This window comes from Dermacentor variabilis, chromosome 3 (assembly GCF_050947875.1).
Source record: "Dermacentor variabilis isolate Ectoservices chromosome 3, ASM5094787v1, whole genome shotgun sequence".
Classification (NCBI taxonomy): Eukaryota; Metazoa; Arthropoda; class Arachnida; order Ixodida; family Ixodidae; genus Dermacentor; species Dermacentor variabilis.
This window is the reverse complement of record NC_134570.1, coordinates 54315152-54337982: the sequence shown is the minus strand read 5'-3', so window position 1 is coordinate 54337982 and position 22831 is coordinate 54315152. Positions and strand designations below refer to the sequence as shown.

The window sequence follows — 22831 nt, the reverse complement described above, 5'->3', positions numbered from 1 at the left end:
TAATTTCAATTCTGCTAATCGACTTATAATCCGAGCGCAGTTTCATTGCATAATAAACGGCACTATTCGGTGATCTTTAGTTGCACGAGGTTGAAGAAAACTAGCCATATTATAAGGTAAAGTTGCTGCGAAGGCGGTAATCATGGACTCAAAGAAAAGAACGAGCTGTAGAAAGTTCTTCAGGGTGCCAGTCTGCATCGCTTGAACATATGAGCGGAGGACTTCAAACAAAACTCGCATAAGGTTGGACAGATCCCGATTTTTGAGGTCCTTATTTTGTTGGACGCACTGCCTCACAACTTCAACAAAAGATGCGGACTGGGACCCACTCTTGGCCGTTGCAGCTGGATTCTTCGTCTCTTTTGAGGCAAGGTAATGTCCTTCTTGTCTTCGAGTCTAGCTGTGATCAGGTCGCTGAGCAACTTGGACACTTTTGGCTGAAGCAGATCGAACAACCGACTCACCCACAGAGGGCTTTGCCGTCTTGCTAGGGTCAGGTCGCTCACTGACGTTGCTTGTTACCACGCCACGAACTTCCGACTCTAACGTAGGGAACTCAACTTCCTATTATAACGCAGGGAACTTGTCACTTCCAGGTATCGGCTTCTCAGTAGGTCGTGGTTTGGGACCACTAATGAAGGACACCCGACGGTGTAAGGCGCTTACGTGGAAGGGGCAGCCACCGAAACTCGCTGGATGGTCACCCCCACAATTAGCGAAAGCAACATCTGCCTTGCAGGCTTTGTAATCATGGGTGCCACCAAATCGTTTGCATCGTTCATCTTTGATGCAAACTTTGGCTACATCCCCAAAGCGTTGGCACTTAAAGCACCGGGGAGGAGTTTCAACGAATTCTTTGAGTGCATGCTTGGTAAAACCGAGGTCAATTTTTTCTGGGCGCTCGGTGTTGGAAGCAAACGTTAGCACGACAGAGTTAGTAGGCTTCGCTGCCCATTCTTTTCCTTGAGTCTCCACCCGGCGCATCATACATTTCACGTGCAAAACACCTTGCGGTTTCAAGTAGTCAAGAAGGTCGCTTTCCGAATACCACACTGGTACTCCCCTAATAACACATGTGTTAGTCATGCAGGAGTGGGGCAACCGGGCTTAACTTTTATGTCCCCAATCTGAGAGCACCGGAGAAGAATGCCAACTTGCTCTTCCGTTGCGATATCTAGATGAAGAGCACCTTGCGTTGTGAAGCGACTGCGAATCGGAGCAGATACCAGCAGCACTTTAATGGCTTTGAAGAGCCTGATAGGGTTCCGCTCTCTCAAATCAACACCTTTCTCTGTTGGTAAAACTACCACTGCGATTCCGACCGTTCTTTGCTTCCGATGACTCACCACCTTGAAGCCGTCGCTGTCCACTTCCGCCATATCAGCCACTTCCTCGTCATGGTCGACGATAGTTCAGTCGTCCCCACTGAGCGATGATGACGCACTGGACTGCTGATCGTCCCTGATGACTGGCCGCTCCACGCCTTGCGAGGCCATGGCCGCCTCCGCCACGCTGGCTTCCTTCGGATGGCGCTGTCGCTTTAAAGATGCCGGCGCCGGAGCAGCCGTACCCTTTCCATAGGGACAGTACCACCTTAAAGATGCGGCCGTCTTCCAAGGATATAGATAACTCACTCACTGAATAGCAAAACTTATGGAAAAGTTACGGAGCTGAGGTGACAACAGATCGAACAGCGGCGTCTTCTTCTCCACATACCTCGGAGCACCTCGTACCTATTGTACCCCATAGCACTCTGTGTTTCATTATGGCTACATTTCTCTTCCCCTTCACTGTTATTGTTTTTTTCCTGTGTTTCCATATATCTATTGCCTTCGTTTAGCCACATACCAAGGTATTTATATTATGTTACTCGAGGTATTTCCTGGCCCTGTATCGCCACTCTCTGTTCACTGCTTTCATTGAATACCATAACACCTGATTTTCTAACACTAAATTTCAAACCTAAATTGTTGCCTTCCTGTCCACAGACATTAGCCAGACGTTGCAAATCACTTTGCTTGTTAGCTAGCAACACAATGTCGTCCGCATAAAATAAACCTGGGAGCTGCTGCAAACACCACGCGCACAAGGCGCCCTCTTACGAGCGAACGTGGAACGTGCAGCGTGCCTGTGATTGTGCAGCCAGCACTTGTGCTCCTGTCTCATACTTACTGAGGCGCAGTTTACGTTTTGAAATATCCGAAAAGTATTCGAAAAATATTCGCATTTAGGAATAGTAAATATTCCATTCGAATACCGAATCCAATAGGACACTATTGGGTTCGTTATTCGAAAGTTTTGAATATTCGCACACCCTTAGACGCGTTTCTCAGCGTTCGCACGCACAGGCGCCCCATGCATTTTGTAGGCCATGCGCAGGCTTCGCGGTGGCGGCTCTAATGGCGGCGAGTGTTTTTAGGCAAGCGCTAAAGAGGAGTCCCACTTGAGTACACCTGAGTGTGTACACTTCAGTGAGACTCGTAATGCAAATAACTAGAGTAGTACAAATAACTTGTCTCGACGGTGGCATTGTGTTGTATCACTATACTGATTTATAACTACTACCAGTGATAGCCATCGTGAGGTTGGCTCTACCACAATTTTAAAGCGAAGCTTCTTTGCGAACCATCCAGGAATTTCATGACCGTGACTGCCGCCTCTTTCTGCTGGTTGCTGCTTGCGCGTTATCGCCAAATTACTCACACTCTGCTGTGGAGGGCGGTGCACCAATTTTGGAGTGACCGTTCAGTCTACTTTGACCACTGGAGTAAAAGCTAGATAGGGAAGACGGCTTGCGAATGCCGGCCGTTGGCCGCTGGTGGAGATGCCGAGGTGGAGGCGACGCGGAGAGCCGCGACGAGGCGAGAGAGAGGGCACCAGAGGAGAAGGCCTCACGTTGGGCACGCGCTGCGCCCCCTGTAAATCGCGTGGAACGTCGCATCTGCGCCTCGAAGGGGAGGATGGGTACTCCACACAAATGGCGAGCAGGTCAGTTTGCCTCATTCAACCCCTACGACGCTGGTTGCGTTCAAAGGTGCCTTGCATTGCGGAGCTATTCGTTCGAGGCATGCCTGAGCAAGTTGGGAAGGCGCGTTTGAACAATGCCTGGTGTTGCAAATGGGTCGCAAGCCCCAAAGGTAGCGTTGGCCTGGCGGCCTGGGGCACAGCTGGAAGCATCCGAAGGTCCTGGCAAAGGATGAGTTGACTGCTAACAGAACAACTTGTTTATTCTAGCATCGCAAAAGAGCGGCCGGTCAGGTCGACCGAAGTGGAGAAACGGGTGACCACGTTACTCGAGGGAAGAAATCGAAGCCTCTCTCTTGGCGTCCGAGGGCAGCTGCTTTTATACTCTCGGAGGCGAGGGCAAGAAGGAACGGCTCGCAAGAGGCGTACGTGACGGCGGCGCACGGACACGTTGTGACAAGAAGTGACGTTTCCGCCGGGCCGGCGCGTTGAACCTGCGGCTATTAATTTATTGGCAACAACAATTTGATGAAGACGCCAACCTTCTTCCCGCGCATGCACTTAGGAATTATACGCCTTCAGATAACTACCTAACAAAACACACCGACATCCAATAACGCAATCGTCAGATAACCCGCCGTGGTTGCTCAGTGGCTATGGTGTTATGCTGCTGAGCATGAGGTCGCGGGTTCGAATCCCGGCCACGGCGGCCGCATTTCGATGGGGGCGAAAACACCCGTGTACTTAAATTTAGGCGCACGTCAAAGAACCGCAGGTGTTCAAAATTTCCGGAGTTCTCCACAGCGGCGTGCGTCATAATCAAAAAATGGTTTTGTCACGTAAAACCCCATAATCTAATTTCCTTTAATACTCAGATTACTAAAGGAGCAAGTTCGTGGTCTAAAAGGGCCTGTGGTGGCTGGCTCACGAACACGCTTTCGCTTTTTTTATATATACAGTGCCTCCATGAATTGCCTCGCTGTCACATCTCTGTTACAGGATATTGCTTCTGTTCGATTGAACTGCGCTTGGCACTTATGGGTCTTCCAGTTCATGGACACATGTGAGTGGTTGTTCGCTGTGTGCGCTGTAGTAATTGTCAACCTATACCTATTATTGTAGTTTACCATCCTCCTAAGCAAAAGCTGCTATGGCCAAAGGAGAAGCTTCCTCTACGCGTCACTTAAGAGCCACCGCTGAAACACTTTTGAGTTTCAATTTTTATTTCAATTTCATTTTCGTAAATCTGAAGCATGCATTTTGTAAAAGACATAAATACTGAATAAAGGGAAAATCGGACATCCACCCGTTCATAGCAATTGTTACAAAGGAAACCAAGGAAACAAGGTGGATGTCCGATTTTCCCTTTATTCATTACTTCTCTCCACCTTGTGGGTTTCCGCAGAACTACTACGTCAAACACTTGCCTTTGCTTCGCGTTGTCGACAAATTCGACTTCGCCCTGCCATCTGCTAGCCGCCTGGTTAGCTCAGATGGTAGAGCGGCTGCCCCGGAAATGCGGTGGTCCCGGGTTCGAGTCCCGGACCAGGACGAATTTTTCTTCAACTATGAGGCGTTTTCTTTCGAGGAACCCGTATGCGTTTCCTTTGTAGCAATTGCAATGAACGGGTGGATGTCCGATTTTCTCTTTATTCATTACTTCTCTCCACCTTGTGGGTTTCCGCAGAACTACTACGTCAAACACTTGCCTTTGCTTCGTGTTGTCGACAAATTCGACTTCGCCTTGCCATCTGCTAGCCGCCTGGTTAGCTCAGATGGTAGAGCGGCTGCCCCGGAAAGGCGGTGGTCCCGGGTTCGAGTCCCGGACCAGGACGAATTTTTCTTCAACTATGAGGCGTTTTCTTTCGAGGAACCCGTTTGGGTTTCCTTTGTAGCAATTGCTATGAACGGGTGGATGTCCGATTTTCCCTTTATTCATTACTTCTCTCCACCTTGTGGGTTTCCGCAGAACTACTACGTCAAAGACATAAATACAGACGGAGCTCTCATAGTCAAAAGACTGAACGCTTGACATCCTGTTAATACATACATGAAAGAAAAATAAATGTGCAATGAAGAGCATGAGGTTACTGAGTACAACTAACATCGTGCAATAAAGAAACACTTTATAAACCTATACTTGTACAACTAAAGTTATAGCAGACTAACTATCTAATCAACAAATAGAAACGCAAATGGAGAACGCCTTTGGAATTTCCACCACGTCAATGTAGCTTGGTACACCGGGCACGGACGGAGCAGCTAAGTACATCGTTTCCGTCACCCCCCCCCCCCCCCACCCCCGCAGCTCTCCGCCTCCCCTTTAATTATCTTTTCCCCTCCATGTTTGGCTGCGATAGCCGAGTCCGGCATACGTGCCCGCTTCCTTTATGGCGAGTTTACACACTGTCCAGATGTCTTCAATACTCATCCAACTTTTCTTTTTTCGATCTCTTGAGCAAATAACAGGAACAACCGAGAAGGAGCACTTCATGAGTGCGTTGTGTGCCATACACATGAACTGTGCACACAAATATTAAGGGGGGTGGGAGGGCGAGGGATCAGGACATCCGGACATCCTGCACTGGAACCGCGCATGGCTCCAACCCCTACACGACGTCCTTGTCATGCCGTCGTCACAATTCCTCGTCATCACTTCATCGGCTTCATGACACTGTTGTCATTACTATGTTGCATCTTTTAAACATCCTGTTGTTTTCTTATCTTTTCGGCCTTCACCCTACTCCCTTCTGCAGAGTAGCCAACCGGACACCTCATCTGATTAACCTCTGAGTCTTTAAAGAAATTAAATTATGGGGTTTTACTTGTCAAAACCACTTTCTGATTATGAGGGACGCCGTAGTGGGGGACTCCGGAAATTTCGACCACCTGGGGTTCGTTAACGTGCACCTAAATCTAAGTACACGGGTGTTTTCGCATTTCGCCCCCATCGAAATGCGGCCGCCGTGGCCGGGATTCGATCCCGCGACCTCGTGCTTAGCAGCCCAATCTGAGCCTTTCGAAGCGTTTTTTTTAAAGGCCATTGCACAACGAGCAGCGTAAGACTTTCGCCCTAATAAATCTGAATGTGTTTCACTGCAACCTACGAGATTCAATAAGGATAGCATTCCACGACCATTCGCTCTAGCGAAAAGATATTTATTTTTTATAACTTTTTTTCGCTCTGCCATTGCGGCTATTTGGATCTGACTGCTGGTACGATCTGTTGGGAACTCGGCGCTGACGCCCATGGTTGTACCTGGGTCGCAAGCCCCAAGGGTAGCGTTGGCCTGGCGGCCTGGGGTACAACTGCAAGCATCCGAAGGTCCCGGCAAAGCATGAGTCGACTGGTAACAACGAAACAACTTGTTTATTTTAACATCGCAAAGAGTTGGTGGTCAGGTTTGACCGAAGTAGAGAGACGGGAGAGCACTTCACTCAACAGAAGAAATCGGAGCCCTCCTTTTGGCGTCCGGGGGCAGCTGTTTTTATACTCTCGCAGTTGAGGGCAAGAAGGAACCCCTCAAAAGACGAGCACGTGAATGTACAATGGGCTAATGGTGACGCACACTGTCGTAGCGCTGCGCACGATCTCGTAGCACCCTGTCGTGGCGCTGCGCACGATCTCGTAGCACCCTGTCGTGGCGCTGCGCACGATCTCGTAGCACCCGGTCGTGGCGCTGCGCACGATCTCGTAGCACCCTGTCGTGGCGCTGCCGGTCGGACACAATGACTGGAACGAGATCCCTGCTTTGGCATCGCCTGTTTCGGGCCCAATAACTGGAATGAGATCCCTGCTTTGGCATCGCCTGTTTCGGGCACAATGACTGGAACGAGATCCCTGCTTTGGCATCGCCTGTTTCGGGCCCAATAACTGGAATGAGATCCCTGCTTTGGCATCGCCTGTTTCGGGCACAATGACTGGAATGCGAGGAGGATCCCTAGGCGGTCGCATCGCCGCAGACGCGCCTGGAAACACCTGGCGATGAGTGTTGCGGCGACGACGATCGGGCCAAAATGTCTGCCGCCCCGCCGCAGTCGCGCCGGCAAAACCACGTGTCGCAGGCGAAACGCAACAGACCGCCCCGCCGGGGGAAGGAGATCCCGATGGACAGGGGACTGCATCCGCTGTCCGGAGGGATGTCGCTCGATGATGCTCATAACCGAAGTCGGGCGTCCCTTGACGTTTCTTGAGCGCAGCGCACAGAGAAGGCCTCGTTCTCTCGTTCAGGTTCGCACGGGACACTGCAAAGTGACTTCGGGAGAGTTCACATTTTTGTTCTCGTTCCCGGCAAGCGTTAGAACTACGCTGAAAACTCAACCGCTCAGTCAGCAAGCACGGCACAACCCTCACTAAGCCCTGCCAGGCTCTTTCCCCTTTTTATACCACTGCCTAGTTCCTTACAGTAGTCTAGCATCACTCAGAACGCGTCCACAAATTGAAAAATTGCACTAGAAAGCATATCATCACTTTGAAACACTAAACAAAAGCAATATGTTAAAAAAAATCCTGCCTCAGGAAGAAAAACATCAGTAACAAACAATTTTGAGGCTGATTCCTACGTTAGGGGCTTCGACTTAAGCCATCGGCGTTACCGTTGAGACTCCCCTTTTTGTAACGCACCTCAAAGGAATATTGTTGTAAAGCGAGGCTCCAGCGCAGGAGGCGGCCATTTTTGGGAGAGATGGTCTGCAGCCATTGGAGAGGGCAGTGATCCGTCTCAATGATAAACCTCGAGCCGGCTAGATAGCATGACAATTTCTGAACGGCCCACACGAGACACGCACACTCTTTCTCGGTGGCGCTATACGCCTGCTCACGACTGGTCAGCTTACGACTAGCATACAGGACGGGGTGTTCTACTTCTCCATTTTCCCGTTGGCACAGTACAACGCCCATGCCTCGCTCACTAGCATCGCACTGAACAATGAACCCTTTTGTATAGTCTGGCGATCGTAGCACAGGCTGGCTTGTTAGGGCACTCTTTAGGGCGCTAAAAGCTCTTTCCTTTGTCTCGTCCCAGACGACTGTTTGAGGCTCTGTTTTTCTTAGAGCATCCGTCAGGGGAGCCGCGATATCAGAGTACCTAGGGATGTACCTCTGATAGTAGCCGGCGACACCCAAGAACGACCGAATATCGGTCTTTGTGCGCGGTTGCGGAAAGTCTCGCACAGCGGCCACTTTTATTTCAGAGGGGCGGCGACGACCCTGACCAATCACGTGACCGAGGTAGACAACCTCGGCCTGTGCTAACTGGCACTTAGGAGCCTTTACTGTCAAGCCCGCTTCGCGCAGGCGGGTTAGCACTGCCCGCAAGTGTGCCATATGCTCAGACCAGGATGCGGAGAATATCGCTACGTCGTCTAGATACGGTAAAGCGAATTCTTGCTGTCCCCGCAACACTTTATCCATGAGGCTTGAAAAACAGTATGGCGCGTTCTTCAAACCAAAACTCAACACTTTAGGACGGAATGTTCCCATTGGTGAAATGAACGCCGCATACCTACTAGCCTCTTCTGTAAGTGGAACCTGCCAATAACCCCTGACAAGATCTAGGGTGGAAATAAACTGAGCGCTACTAACTTTCTCAAGGCGCTCCTCGATGTTAGGGATCGGATAAATTTGATCCTTAGTGATGGAATTAAGCCTGCGGTAGTCGACGCAAGGACGAGGTTCCTTGCCCGGTACCTCAACTAAAATCAAAGGGGAGGTATAATCACTCTCACCTGCCTCAATAACACCGAGCTGTAGCATTTTCTTTACCTCAGCCTCCATAATATCGCTCTGGCGGGGTGACACCCGATACGCCTTGGATCGTACTGGCTCTGGGGAGGTAAGTTCTATATCATGAGTAAGTACCGAAGTCCTACCAGGCCTCTCAGAGAACAGACCTTGAAACTCTTGTAATAGCTGGTGTAGTTCGGTTTTCTGCTCAGGCGACAGCGGTGCTTTACTTATAAGGTCACTAATGACTTGACCGGTGTCTTCCCTGTTCGTCACTGAGCCTAGTCCCGGAAGCTCGACTGGAAGCTCTTCAGGAACGTTTATCATCATGCACACCACTGCTTCCCTTTGTCTATAAGGTTTGAGCAGATTACAGTGGTAAACTTGCTGTGCTTTCCGCTTTCCTGGCAGACTTACCACGTAGTTAACGTCCGACAGTTTCTGAACAATTCGTGCTGGGCCCTCCCACTGCACGTCTAGTTTGTTGTTTAGCGATGTGCGCAATATCATGACCTCATCGCCAACCTCAAAACGACGGGCCCTGGCTGTCCGATCATAATAAACCTTGGCCCTCTGCTGGGCCTTTGCCATTGCTTCACCTGACAACTCCTGTGCCCTTCTTAAGCGTTCGAGGAGCTTAAGTACGTACTCCACCACGACTGGGTCGTCGCCCCTACCTTCCCACGATTCTCGAAGCATGCGAAGCGGAGATCGAAGCGAGCGACCGTACACCAGTTCAGCTGGCGAAAACCCCGTAGCCGCATGCGGCGCGGTCCTTAAAGCAAACATCACCCCAGGCAGACACAGCTCCCAGTCAGTTCGATGTTCAAAACACAACGCTCTCAACACGCGCTTCATGACGGAGTGGAGCTTCTCAACGGAATTCGACTGTGGGTGGTACACTGAGCTGTGTAACAGCTTTACCCCACACCTTTCGAGAAAAGTTGTCGTCAAAGCGCTAGTAAACACTGTGCCCTGATCTGATTGGATTTCCGCAGGAAAACCAACTCGCGCAAATATGGACAGTAGTGCATTAACTATCTCAACTGAGCTGAGTTCTTTAAGCGGCACTGCTTCAGGGAACTTTGTCGCTGGGCAGATCACAGTCAAAATGTGTCTGTACCCCGTGGCTGTTACCGGCAGAGGTCCCACAGTATCAATAACGAGCCGTCTAAAAGGCTCCGTAATGATAGGTACCAATTTCAACGGCGCCCTCGATTTGTCCCCTGGTTTGCCCACCCGCTGACAAGTGTCACATGTCCTCACGAAATGGTCTGCGTCCCGAAAACACCCTGGCCAATAGTACTCTTGCAAGAGACGGTCCTTAGTTTTCTTAACTCCTAGGTGTCCGGACCACGAACCCCCGTGTGACAAGCGCAACAGATCCTGACGATAGCATTGAGGCACGACCAGCTGATCGAACTCCACTCCTCGGCGGTCTAGATACTTCCGGTACAGGACTCCACCTCTTTCCACAAAACGCGCAGTTTTCCTGGCGATACCTTCTTGGACATTGCAGCGCACGTTTTCCAGGCTGCCATCCTTTTTTTGCTCGGCTATCAAAGCCGACCGGCTGACTTTTAGCAACCTATCAAGTCCGTCTGACGTAGGCGCGATGAGCAAATCAGTAGATAGCTCTTCTAACTTTCCCGCGTCGGGCGTTTCCTCTCCAGTATCTGGCGCCTTTAACGTTACAGACTCAAGTCTATTCAGTTCGGGCGTGCTCTGAATATCAGCTTGCTGCGCCTCTGACCCTTTTTCGTTGTTTGATAACGTCGGCCCCGCAACTACCGCCTTTGCAGCGAGCTCCCGAACCTTCGATCTGGTTAAGGCCTGAACACTAGCTTCACCAAACAAAAGCCCCTTCTCGCGCAGGAGGTGATCGGACCTGTTTGAAAATAGGTACGGGTACTGGGGTGGCAGCATAGATGACACTGCGGCCTCCGTCTCAAGCGCTCCGAAAGGTCCTTCAATAAGCACTTTTGCTACCGGCAGACACACGCTATGAGCTTCCACGGCTTGCTTGATCCATGCGCACTCGCCCGTGAACATATGGGGTTCTACGTAAGATGGGTGAACTACATCCATCGTAGCTGCGGAATCGCGAAGCACTCGGCACTCTTTCCCGTTCACGAGGAGGTCTCGCATGTAAGGCTCGAGAAGCTTCATGTTCTCGTCCGTGCTGCCTATTGAAAAAAACACAACTTTTGGTGTTGTTTCCGGACACTGCGCTGAAAAGTGACCCGGCTTCTGGCACGTATAACAAACGCCCGCTCGCCTCATCTCGAACCGCTTTCTGCGTTCGGCCTCGGCTGCCGCCGTCTCCTTAGGTTCGGTCGCACTGCTTCCACTCGCATCCGCACTACGCGTGTTCCCCTTTGCTCTCATGGGTGTGAACTTCGGCCTCTCGAACTTCGAGCCAAATTCACCCTTTTGACCGTCCTTAGCTCCGCGAGCCCGACGCGTCACAAACTCCTCGGCTAGCTCAGCAGCTTTAGCCACCGTACAAACGTCTGGCCTATCCAAGACCCAGTATCGCACGTTCTCCGGTAACCGATTATAAAACTGTTCTAGCCCGAAACACTGCAGAACTTTATCGTGGTCACCAAACGCTTTCTCTTCTTTGAGCCACTCCTGCATGTTCGACATAAGCCTATACGCAAACTCTGTATATGACTCACTTCTGCCTTTCTCATTTTCCCGAAACTTCCGACGGAACGCCTCCGCAGACAGCCGGTACTTTTTTAGCAGACTCGATTTTACTTTGTCGAAATCCTCTGCTTCCTCTCTATCCAAGCGAGCGACTACGTCGGCCGCCTCGCCGGGTAACAAAGTGAGCAAGCGCTGTGGCCACGTTTCCCGAGAGAACCCCTGCTTCTCGCACGTTCGCTCAAAGTTAACCAGGAACAAACCAATGTCCTCTCCAAGCTTAAACGGCCGCATCAGGTCAGTCATTTTGAACAATACTCGTTCTCCTGCACCGTGTGCCTGACTTCCATTACGAGCGCGTTCCATCTCTATCTCGAGACGCTTCATTTCCAAAGCGTGTTGACGGTCACGCTCTTCTTTTTTCTCTTGTTGCTCTCGCTCTTTCTGTTCTTTACGTTCGCGCTCTTCTTTTTCTTTTTGCTCTTTAAGTTCGCGCTCCTGTCTTTTTGCAGTCTCTCTCTCTTCAATGGTCTCAAGGCATTCCGACAGCTCGTCATCCTCAGCCTCTAACTCAAGAATAGCCTTTATCAGTTCCGGTTTTCTTAGTTTGTCTGAGACATCCAGACCCAACTCTCTTGCAAGCTCCAACAATTTCGGTTTGCGCAACGACTTCAAATCCATGGCTGCTCTGAATGCTGCTTTCTCTACTGCTTACTATTGTCTTGCCGCAACTAACCCGGCAGCAACGACAACCACAATTACCAGCTCTGTTTCTGACACTAACAAAAGCCTGGCAAAGCTCAGAAGAAGAAAGTCCCGCACTCACCCAACCTCGCAGGCAGGAATTCCGCGCAGTCGTTCCGCTGCAGGCAACCAGTCGTCACACAGGGCTCGTTGCACTGCTCCCGGATCGTCGTTGAGCTGCTCAGCATACTGTCAACTGCATCTCTTTGCTGCTGGCCTCCGTTGTCGCGATCTCGCCGCTGGCAGACCGTTGTTTGAAGTCGTAGGCGATCTCACCGCTGGCAACCAGATGTTTGGATCTGACTGCTGGTACGATCTGTTGGGAACTCGGCGCTGACGCCCATGGTTGTACCTGGGTCGCAAGCCCCAAGGGTAGCGTTGGCCTGGCGGCCTGGGGTACAACTGCAAGCATCCGAAGGTCCCGGCAAAGCATGAGTCGACTGGTAACAACGAAACAACTTGTTTATTTTAACATCGCAAAGAGTTGGTGGTCAGGTTTGACCGAAGTAGAGAGACGGGAGAGCACTTCACTCAACAGAAGAAATCGGAGCCCTCCTTTTGGCGTCCGGGGGCAGCTGTTTTTATACTCTCGCAGTTGAGGGCAAGAAGGAACCCCTCAAAAGACGAGCACGTGAATGTACAATGGGCTAATGGTGACGCACACTGTCGTAGCGCTGCGCACGATCTCGTAGCACCCTGTCGTGGCGCTGCGCACGATCTCGTAGCACCCTGTCGTGGCGCTGCGCACGATCTCGTAGCACCCGGTCGTGGCGCTGCGCACGATCTCGTAGCACCCTGTCGTGGCGCTGCCGGTCGGACACAATGACTGGAACGAGATCCCTGCTTTGGCATCGCCTGTTTCGGGCCCAATAACTGGAATGAGATCCCTGCTTTGGCATCGCCTGTTTCGGGCACAATGACTGGAACGAGATCCCTGCTTTGGCATCGCCTGTTTCGGGCCCAATAACTGGAATGAGATCCCTGCTTTGGCATCGCCTGTTTCGGGCACAATGACTGGAATGCGAGGAGGATCCCTAGGCGGTCGCATCGCCGCAGACGCGCCTGGAAACACCTGGCGATGAGTGTTGCGGCGACGACGATCGGGCCAAAATGTCTGCCGCCCCGCCGCAGTCGCGCCGGCAAAACCACGTGTCGCAGGCGAAACGCAACACGGCCGACAACATGCATTCCTGGTTGGTCGTGAATGTATACTGTTGCGGCTCGAGGGTGCGCTGGGGCATGGAGCCCACCTTGCCGATCGACGAATATGTCCAGTAGGAAAATGTAGGAAAAGGGGTTTATTTGACATTAGTTTCATGACTGCAATCACGGAATCCCATTCTTTTGTGGAGCACCTTAATCGTGCGGGTATGTTCAGTAAGAAAAATGAAGGAATTCGGGTTTATTTGACATTAGTTACATGACTGCAATTAGGGAAGCCCACTGCATGCAAGGGGCATGTTAATCGTCCGAGTTCACATCAAGAGGCACCGGCCCCACTGCACGAGAAATCTCCTTTTAATACCGTCGTCTTCCATAGGCGACTCGACTAGGGAATCCGATGAATCTATCGCAACCAATCACAATCGTCAAATCGGTTGCGATACCACGCCCATGAAATCGAAACGTTCTGCAGCACCCGAACTGCCAATCATCCCGCCGTCCGATGGTAACGAATGTGTGGCAAATTAGCACCCTTTTAATCCAAGGTCGGCAGAGGTAGTGGTGGTGAGGGGGGGGGGGCGTGCTTTTTGTGGACTTGTCAGCAGTCGGTGTCACAGCTGCGTTGACTTCTTGATAGGCACTGATGGACGGGTGGCGGTTGCTTCTTGTCAAACATCTAATTATCGCCTTTGGTCGTGTTGAGACGTAACAATACTCAGATGTTATGGGCCAACGAATCTACCTTTATTATTTCGATAAAATAATGCGTGATCGCAATTTTTCCTCAGAGCCCCGGGTTTTCCCTTCATCATGTTTCCTTCGTCGTCATGTCATCGCCTTTCTTCCGCCGTTTTGCCGCTGTTGCTGCTAATGCGGTGGCCTATCTTCCCCATCACGTCGGCATGCTCCATGCGTCGCCATTGCGCCGTCGTCAAAGTCGCCGTCGTTTTATCGTAGTCGTTCTTTGGCGATCATTTTGTTGTAGTGATTCAATTGTCGTGATGCCTTCGTCGTCACGCTGTCGTCGTCACTCTGTTGAGGTCATTGCGTCACCCTCGTTGCAGCTTCCCACAACTGGGCACGACGACAGGATGAGGATGACGGAATGACGACGACTGCGCAGTAGTGCTCGACGGCGGTGGAACTTGACGCTGTCATGCTGCCACGACAGCTTGTGTGGGAGCCGTCATTGAGTTGGCTTTCAATCTTACTTATTATTTGTTATAAAATAAAATTTACCTTGCGTATACCTCCCTGTAATATAGAATAATTTTCTTGCGAGGTTGTTCTTTCCCCAGTAATCTGTAATTGGAACTTCTCCCGTTGATTTCACCGCATTCACGTTGGAGGTTATCAATTAGATTCTACGGCTGCGGCATTCAAAGTTAGTGGCAGTGTTCAGCAATGCTGCCTTCGTCGGAGCCCCTAAGTGACAGTATGGCCATGGCGTCGGTGACAACGCACAGGCGGCGTCAGGGGTAGAATCGTCATAATAGCTGCTAACAGACGCTTAGTACTCGTTGACAATGCGAAACGTCGCTTATACAGCTTTGCTTTGAAGTAGCTGTTCGTATGTTTGGCATACATGTGCGAAATATTCTTCAAGCGAAGCTTGTATCGGCTCAGGAATGGCACTGTCGTGGCCACTCAAAAGAGCGCAGTTGCTCCTAGAGCAGGGCAGATGCGGAAAAGGGTGGATTCGTGAGTTGAAAGCTGTGCCGGCACCGCAGTGTGAGTCATTACCAAGTATTCCAGCTGCATAGGCGCGTGCATCCAATTAGAGCCGTTTTGCCTCCGCTGGGGAGGAAAAGGGCGGGAAATGGTTTCTCGCCCGCTGCGCCTGCTTCGTTTCCGTTCAGTTCAGTCTTGGAAAGTGGGTGGGACTGCCACAAGTTGTGCGTTCTCCCGAGGAACGGGCAGCTTTCGACGAGCGGCGACGAGAACTTGCCCGTGAAAGGGCTCAAGCCCATGCCATCGGAGACCAACGAGAAGATCCCGAGCTGAGGGAGCGTGAGGCCGAAGCAATCCGGCACCGTTACCTGTGGATTACTTAACCGTAATGGTCAGTTGCGCACAGGAGGAGTTCGCTTAGCCCCATGTTCCGGTAGGGGCAGGGTTGGTCGTTTTTGTCGGCGCATTTCCGCATTCGGGGCTCCACATCATCATTGTTCACCAACTACCATAGCACAATATGCGAGCAACTTTGTGTATCCACAGAATTCGGTATTCCAATCCCTATTCGACAAACAAATCTTCACCACATTACCAATGGAGCCAGGTTTATAGTGACTGCTTCAAAACCTGGTTCACCAATTACCATAGCACAAAATGCGAGCAACTTCGTTTATCTACAGAATTCGGTATTCCAATAACTTACTCGATGGAAACCACGGAGCATCATCGCCAATGGAGCCAGGCTTATACAGACTGCTTCCAAACGACACGTTCCAAAGCCCCCGAATCTTCCCCACATTGCCAATGGAGCCAGGTTTATGGTGACTGCTTCAAAACCTGATTCACCAATTACAATAGCACAAAATGCGAACAACTTCGTTTATCTACAGAATTCGGTATCCCAATAACTTACTCGATGGAAACTTTGGAGCATCATCGCCAATGGTGCCAGGCTTATACAGACTGCTACCAAACGACACGTTCCAAAGCCCCCGAACGTGGTCTGGATAGTATGCAAATTTCGTCTTCGTATATAATTTGACCAATTACCATAGCATAGAATTCGGTATTACCAATAACTTACTAGGTGTCATCAGCAGAGCCGCACTGCCAATGAACGTGGTCTGGATAGTATGCAAATTTCGTCTTCGTATATAATTTGACCAATTACCATAGCACAGAATTCGGTATTACCAATAACTTACTAGGTGTCATCTGCAGAGCAGCATTGCCAATGGAGCCAGGCTTACACAGACTGCTACCGAACGACACGTTCCAAAGCCCCCGAACGTGATCTGGGTAGTATGCAAAGTTCGTCTTCACGTATAATTTGCATTATTAAAAACAGCAATATAGTATTGTAAGGAAAATAAATTTTAATATTGCCTCACATTCTTTAATATAACCACTTCAAAAGCAAGGCAGATATGTCTGAAACTACATGTTTCGCTGGAAAACATCTATCAATAAGTCAGCATAAGAGGGGTCGCTTGCAGAAACCGCATATAACGAAAACGGAATGTCTTCGTTACCTTATAATACTATTAGACAATTTTTGCATAGCATATGTGGCATCACGTTAAACGTTAAAGTATAACAGGGCCACACTGCGCACGCCGGGCAAGTTATAGCAGCTTTGCGCAAATTTGCGCATTCACGGGATATTACTTGTGTTCGAATGAACTCCGCTTGGCACTTCTAGGTCTTAGAGTTCACGGGTACATGCGAGTCGTTGTCTGATTTTGTTCGCTGTTTGCGCTGTAGTAATTATCAGCATACACCAACTAGCGCAATTCACAATTCTCCTAACCGTAAGTAGCTATGGCCATAGGAGAAGCATTCTTTACGCGTTACTTAACAGCCACCTCTACAACAGCTTTATGTTTCGGTATTTGTTGCGATTTAAATTTTATTTTCGCAAATCCGGAGGATGCATTTCATCACAGAGATAAATACATAAAGAGGTCTCATACTCAAAAGACCGAACGCGAGACCTTCTATTACTACGTACTTCATAAAAAAAGTATACTTGCAATCAACACTATCAAGTATATTCAGAATAGATAATATCGTACAATAAAAACAACTTATGCAACTTATACGCATACAATTTAAGTTATAAGTGATCAACTATCAATTCGACAAATATAAACGCAAATGGTGAACGCCTTTGGAATTTCCACCACGTCAATGCAGCTAGGTACATCGTGTCCGTCTCCCGAGGAACGGACAGGCTTCGACGAGCGGCGGCGAAAATTCGCCCGTGAAAGGGCTTGCCGTCGGCTCGCCGAGCGAGCCCTTATAACCGCTCGTGTCCAAGCAACCCGACAGGAACGAGAAGATCCCGAGATGAGGGTGCTTGAGGCCGAAGCAATCTGGCACCGTTACCTGTGGATTACTTAACCGTGATGAAGGTCAGGTGCCCACAGGCCAAGCTTCGTTTACCGCCATTTCCCAGTAGGGGAAGGGTCGGTCGTTTTTGTCTGCGCATTTCCGCACTCGGGACTCCAGAATGTCCTGGTTCACCAACTACCACAGCACAATATACTAGCAACCTTATGTATCCACAGAATTCGTATTCCAATAACTGCTCGACTAATTTACAAATTCAAGCAGTGTTAATGGACCCAGGTTTATACAGACTGCTACCACACATCTTCAAGAGTCCCGCACACAGGTCAAGCTTCGCCTACCGCCATTTTCCAGTAGGAGAAGGGTTGGTCGTTTTTGTATGTGAATTTGCGCATTCGAGTTCTTCACCGCCCTGGGTCACCAACTACCATAGCACAAAATGGGAGCTTCTTCGTATAGCCACAGGTCATGGCATTCCAATAAGTATTCAGCATGAAGGACTCGGGTGCATTGCCAATGGAGCCGGGTTTGCGGGCGCTGCTACTAAACGACATCTTGAGAAGCCACCGAAAATGGTCAAGGTTGTCCGTAAGAATCGCCTTCAGATATAATTCGCTTTATAAAAAACGCCAACATACCTATGCGTTGAAATATATTTTCAACCTTCCTTCACAACCTTTAAAAGAACCACTCCACAAGAGAGGCAAATATTCCTAAAAAATGTTTCGCCCCAAAACATGTATGGGTAGGTCAGCATAAGGGGGCCGCTTGCTGAAACCGCATGTAACGAAACATATTGCCTTTGCTTCCTGTAATACCATTAGACAGCTTTAGCATAGCGTAAGTGGCATCACACTAAACGTTAAAGTATAGCGGGGCCAAACTGCGCACGCGCAGAAATCTATGGCAACATTGCGTATAGCGCGTCTCCGCTGTTTTCAGAATTTAGCGCGAGACGGTAACGCTCGCAAAGCACGGACGCCAGGAAATAGCACTGTCTAACATGGCGGCACTCATAGTTCCCGCTTCACCGTGAATTCTCGTGATGGTACGCACTGACTCTCGCTGATCGCCAGTAACTATTGAAATGAGCTTCCACTGCCTCTAAGCTCACCTGAAAGCGTAGTTATGAGCGCATAGCACACCCAATTTATGAGATCGTTCAGCGTCCTTAGGCCTGGCGAGACGCGTTCGCATAACGACAACAGAATGGCTGCCAATGGATTGTCTTGGTTTCGATATGTTTGTCATCAGGCACCAGACGGCGCCCTGTCTTTTAAAACTTAACGCCCCTTAAATGTGATTGAGTTTAATGTAGTAAGGCGACAAACGCTATTCTAAACTGGTCTGCTATCAATAAATGCTGCTTTGACTACTCTTAACTAGATGGCGAGCTAATCAGCTTAAGAGCTTTGACTACTCGCACCTAGATGGTGCGGAGAATTTCAGCCGTTTTCGCCACTTCTTTCTTTTACGCTATACAAACGCTCTACCGAATAGCGTCCCGCAAATGTTTAGCGTGCGGAATGCCCTAACGCTACCGCAAGCATTTTACTCTGTACTAAAGCTACCTATTCACACACACACACTTCTTTTTTAAGGCGAAAGCCTTCGAACTCTATGTTTCAAGGTCGCATTGTGATGTATAGAATATATCACGTGACCCAATGTAAGCCAGAACCGAACCGCAGCATGTCCAGCCTTGTATAAGAAATGATTAATGATTCGCAAAGTTCATAATTGATTCATTGGTGATTAGAGTAAGGCGGATTAGGGTTGATTAAGGTGAACTAAGGAGGATTAGGTCGTATTAATCGGGTTTAAAGTCGATTAAATTCGATGAATGAAAATTAGGGTGGAGTAGGGTGGATTAAGGTGCAATAAGGTGGATTAGGGGATAATAATGTTGATTATTGTCAATTGTTGCGCATTAAGCTGGATTAGGCTACATTAAGGTGGATGAATGAGGATTAATGTGGATTAAGGCGAATTACAGTAGGCTTTTCAAGGTTAGCGCCTTCGCGCTTCTTTAACGGTAGCTAAGAACACCTAGTTTGTTTTTCGGTTACTGCATTTCACCGCCTAACAAACGTTAAAGGCTGTTGCTTTGGGCAAGAGCTTTGTTGCTTTGTCCCGGAAGTTTCTCGAATGTTATCCATGGTTCTATCTGTTATCTATGTTGTCGCCGAGCCTCGAGTATTCAAATTGCTTGGGCTACGGGTATACTGGTGCGCAATCTAGAACTTACCCGAGCACCAACTATTACGCCGGAGTGTTCTTTGGGCCATGTAGCGGTCGCGGTCTTTTCGAGGGTGAACACGGGAGCGCGTGGCTTTTTGCACTGCCAGCGCAGTTTAGCGGCAGCGCCGAGAAGGAGCGCGCATGCGCAGTGCGTCTGGCGTCCGAGAATTCCACCTTCGCGCGCATTGCGTCCCGCAAGCAGCCGCGTGTCGTCTGCTACAGCGTAGCGCAACAAGGAGCCGTATGCTTCAAGAGCGGTAACAATGTTGGGAAGTTTGCGTTCCACACGATGTGTACGTAAACTTGAAAGTAAGCTATTGTTTGCTGACGTTCTGAAGATCATTGCTGGTCTGTGGCTGGTCTATTGCCAGGCATGCGTATTATACTTGTGGTATATATATATATATATATATATATATATATATATATATATATATATATATAGCAATTGTAGCTTTGTAGCAATTGCTACGAACGGGTGGATGTCTCATTTTCCCTTTATTCATTGCTTCCCTCCACCTTGCGGGTTTCCGCAGAACTACTACGTCAAACTCCTGCCTTTGCTTCGTGTTGTCGATAAATTCGACTTCGCCCTGCCATCTGCTAGCCGCCTGGTTAGCTCAGATGGTAGAGCGGCTGCCCCGGAAAGGCGGTGGTCCCGGGTTCGAGTCCCGGACCAGGACGAATTTTTCTTCAACTATGAGGCTTTTCTTTCGAGGAACCCGTATGGGTTTCCTTTGTAGCAATTGCTACGAACGGGTGGATGTCTCATTTTCCCTTTATTCATTGCTTCCCTCCACCTTGCGGGTTTCCGCAGAACTACTACGTCAAACTCCTGCCTTTGCTTCGTGTTGTCGATAAATTCGACTTCGCCCTGCCATCTGCTAGCCGCCTGGTTAGCTCAGATGGTAGAGCGGCTGCCCCGGAAAGGCGGTGGTCCCGGGTTCGAGTCCCGGACCAGGACGAATTTTTCTTCAACTATGAGGCTTTTCTTTCGAGGAACCCGTATGGGTTTCCTTTGTGGCAATTGCTACGAACGGGTGGATGTCTCATTTTCCCTTTATTCATTGCTTCCCTCCACCTTGCGGGTTTCCGCAGAACTACTACGTCAAACTCCTGCCTTTGCTTCGTGTTGTCGATAAATTCGACTTCGCCCTGCCATCTGCTAGCCGCCTGGTTAGCTCAGATGGTAGAGCGGCTGCCCCGGAAAGGCGGTGGTCCCGGGTTCGAGTCCCGGACCAGGACGAATTTTTCTTCAACTATGAGGCTTTTCTTTCGAGGAACCCGTATGGGTTTCCTTTGTAGCAATTGCTACGAACGGGTGGATGTCTCATTTTCCCTTTATTTATATATATATATATATATATATATATATATATTTGTTCACATTACCACATTGGTCAGAACAGCTGTTGAACCACCTCAGCATGGCCCGTGTTGTTGAGAAGAGACGCGAGCTATAGTCCACCGTTCTCTTCAGCGATATTCTCTGCGCTCTATCGGTGCCCAGTTGCTGAGGCCGCTAAAGACTGTCACTGGGATTATATACGCGTTGAGCAAGGACACCGCATTTTTGACGCCCCACATACGCCTCGACCAAGGGCAACGACGGATGAAGAGGACGGGCTTGTGGTAGCTGCTTTCGGGGAGAACCCGTTTCAGTCTGCGACGGAGGTGTGGGAGCTGCTGGACGTGGACGCTTCTGTTGTCAGCCTATGGCGACGCCTCAGGAGTGCTGGTCCGCGAAGTTCTGTGGTCATTCAAAATCCCGTCCTCACTGCTTCGAAAAAGGCGTCACGACTGCAATTTGCCGAAGCGCACGTCTCGTGTATTTCCGACGACTGGCGTCGATCATTCTTCTCGGACCGGCGAACGCTTCTAGTGCGTCTAAAGGAACGCGTGCGAGCGCGTCTAGCGACAGGGATGTGGCAAGAACTTTTCCTATGCGGACTTTACTTTGCGCGAAGGACTGAATTTAAAATGATTTCTGGGCAGTTACGTGCCAGTCAGTGTGCAGGAAGTCGCCGCGAGCGGACGCACCTGGGTGGACGCGTGGGGCGCGGTGCCACTGCGTGGTCTCGAGTGTCTGCCCCGCATGGAGGGCGCCCTCAATTCGCAGAGCGAAATTCGCTGTAGCGAAATCTTGGACGACATGCTCGTCTCTTACGCCCACACCGCTTTCGCAGGTGCTGATTTTGTGCTCCCGCACGACCTTGCGTGCGTGCACACTGGGAAGGCTGAGAAAGGGCACCTAAAAACTAGTAGTGTCCATCTGCTCCGCCGACCGGCCAAGGGTGATAAAATGTGTGTTATCAAATCGAAGTGTGTGGGGGCGCATGAAAGCAGCCATGTTGCGGCGCCATATTTATTCGGCGACTGCTGAGAGCTGTGGGCAGTTGGACGGCAAGAGTTGGAGCGTCATAGAGCAAATAATAACCGAGTGCCTGTCGTGTACTCTTCACTACCGTCTAGAATGGCAGCATCGGTTGCTGCAAAGGGGGATATCGCAAAATATTAACGAAATTCAAACAGCGAATAATTGCTGTTTACAGCTATTACTTCTCTAAGTGTATCAATATTTTGTGAAAAGTACAAAACAAAAAAGTCGGACGTTTGTATTCCTTATATAGCATGTTTCCTGCGTTGTGTTACTAAAGGAACCCGGGAGAAAAAAAAGAAATCTAGGTAACGATTTCTAGGTAATTAGCGTAACGCTAAGAATGACGTACACATCATTTAAACTGCATGCATTTCGATTTTGCTTACAGTGATAATTCGGTCACCGCTGAGGAAACAAAAAACAGCTAGCAGACGACAAGCGAACGCCCCGATGACTTGGTGCGCGCGAAGGGCAGCTAGTCTCGCTGCGCATGCTCACAGACATTGTGAGACGTCGCTTAACTACGGTAGTCGTGTCGAAGGCCACGCGCTACCGTGTTCACGATCAAAAAGAATGCGACTGTACAAATAGGCGACGCGCCTGATTCGCACATAAGGTTTCGACAATCGTCGACGGTGCTCGCCTCTGTTGTCTTTAAGTGTGACTTGCCTTTGCGGGCGCAGCAGCAAACAATAAAAATTTAGTTTCGTGATTCAAAGATTTGCTTCTGGGTTCTTCACCGTCATTACAGCGTGACAGTATTATCGCTTAAATCTTTGCAGCCGTACTGCCTATGCGCGTTTATATAGGGTGGTTGTATAGAGCAAAGAAACCGTCACTCGATCATTGTGGATCGCGTCGACAGATGGCACAGTTGTCGCGTCGCGCGAACCGCAATCGGAGCTCAATTTATCCTCTCGCTCGGCGTTGACACCGGC

At 49.7% G+C, this 22831-nt stretch overlaps 3 non-coding genes across 3 annotated transcripts; all 3 read left to right on the top strand.

The window, feature by feature from the left end:
• The first annotated feature begins 20122 nt into the window (after positions 1-20122).
• Positions 20123-20197, top strand: TRNAS-GGA (transfer RNA serine (anticodon GGA)). Its single transcript has one exon. It is a non-coding gene; the product is annotated as a tRNA-Ser (tRNA).
• A 206-nt stretch (positions 20198-20403) lies between these two features.
• TRNAS-GGA (transfer RNA serine (anticodon GGA)) lies at positions 20404-20478 on the top strand. The gene has a single exon. It is a non-coding gene; the product is annotated as a tRNA-Ser (tRNA).
• Positions 20479-20684: 206 nt separating this feature from the next.
• On the top strand, positions 20685-20759 carry TRNAS-GGA (transfer RNA serine (anticodon GGA)). Its single transcript has one exon. It is a non-coding gene; the product is annotated as a tRNA-Ser (tRNA).
• Positions 20760-22831: the final 2072 nt, after the last annotated feature.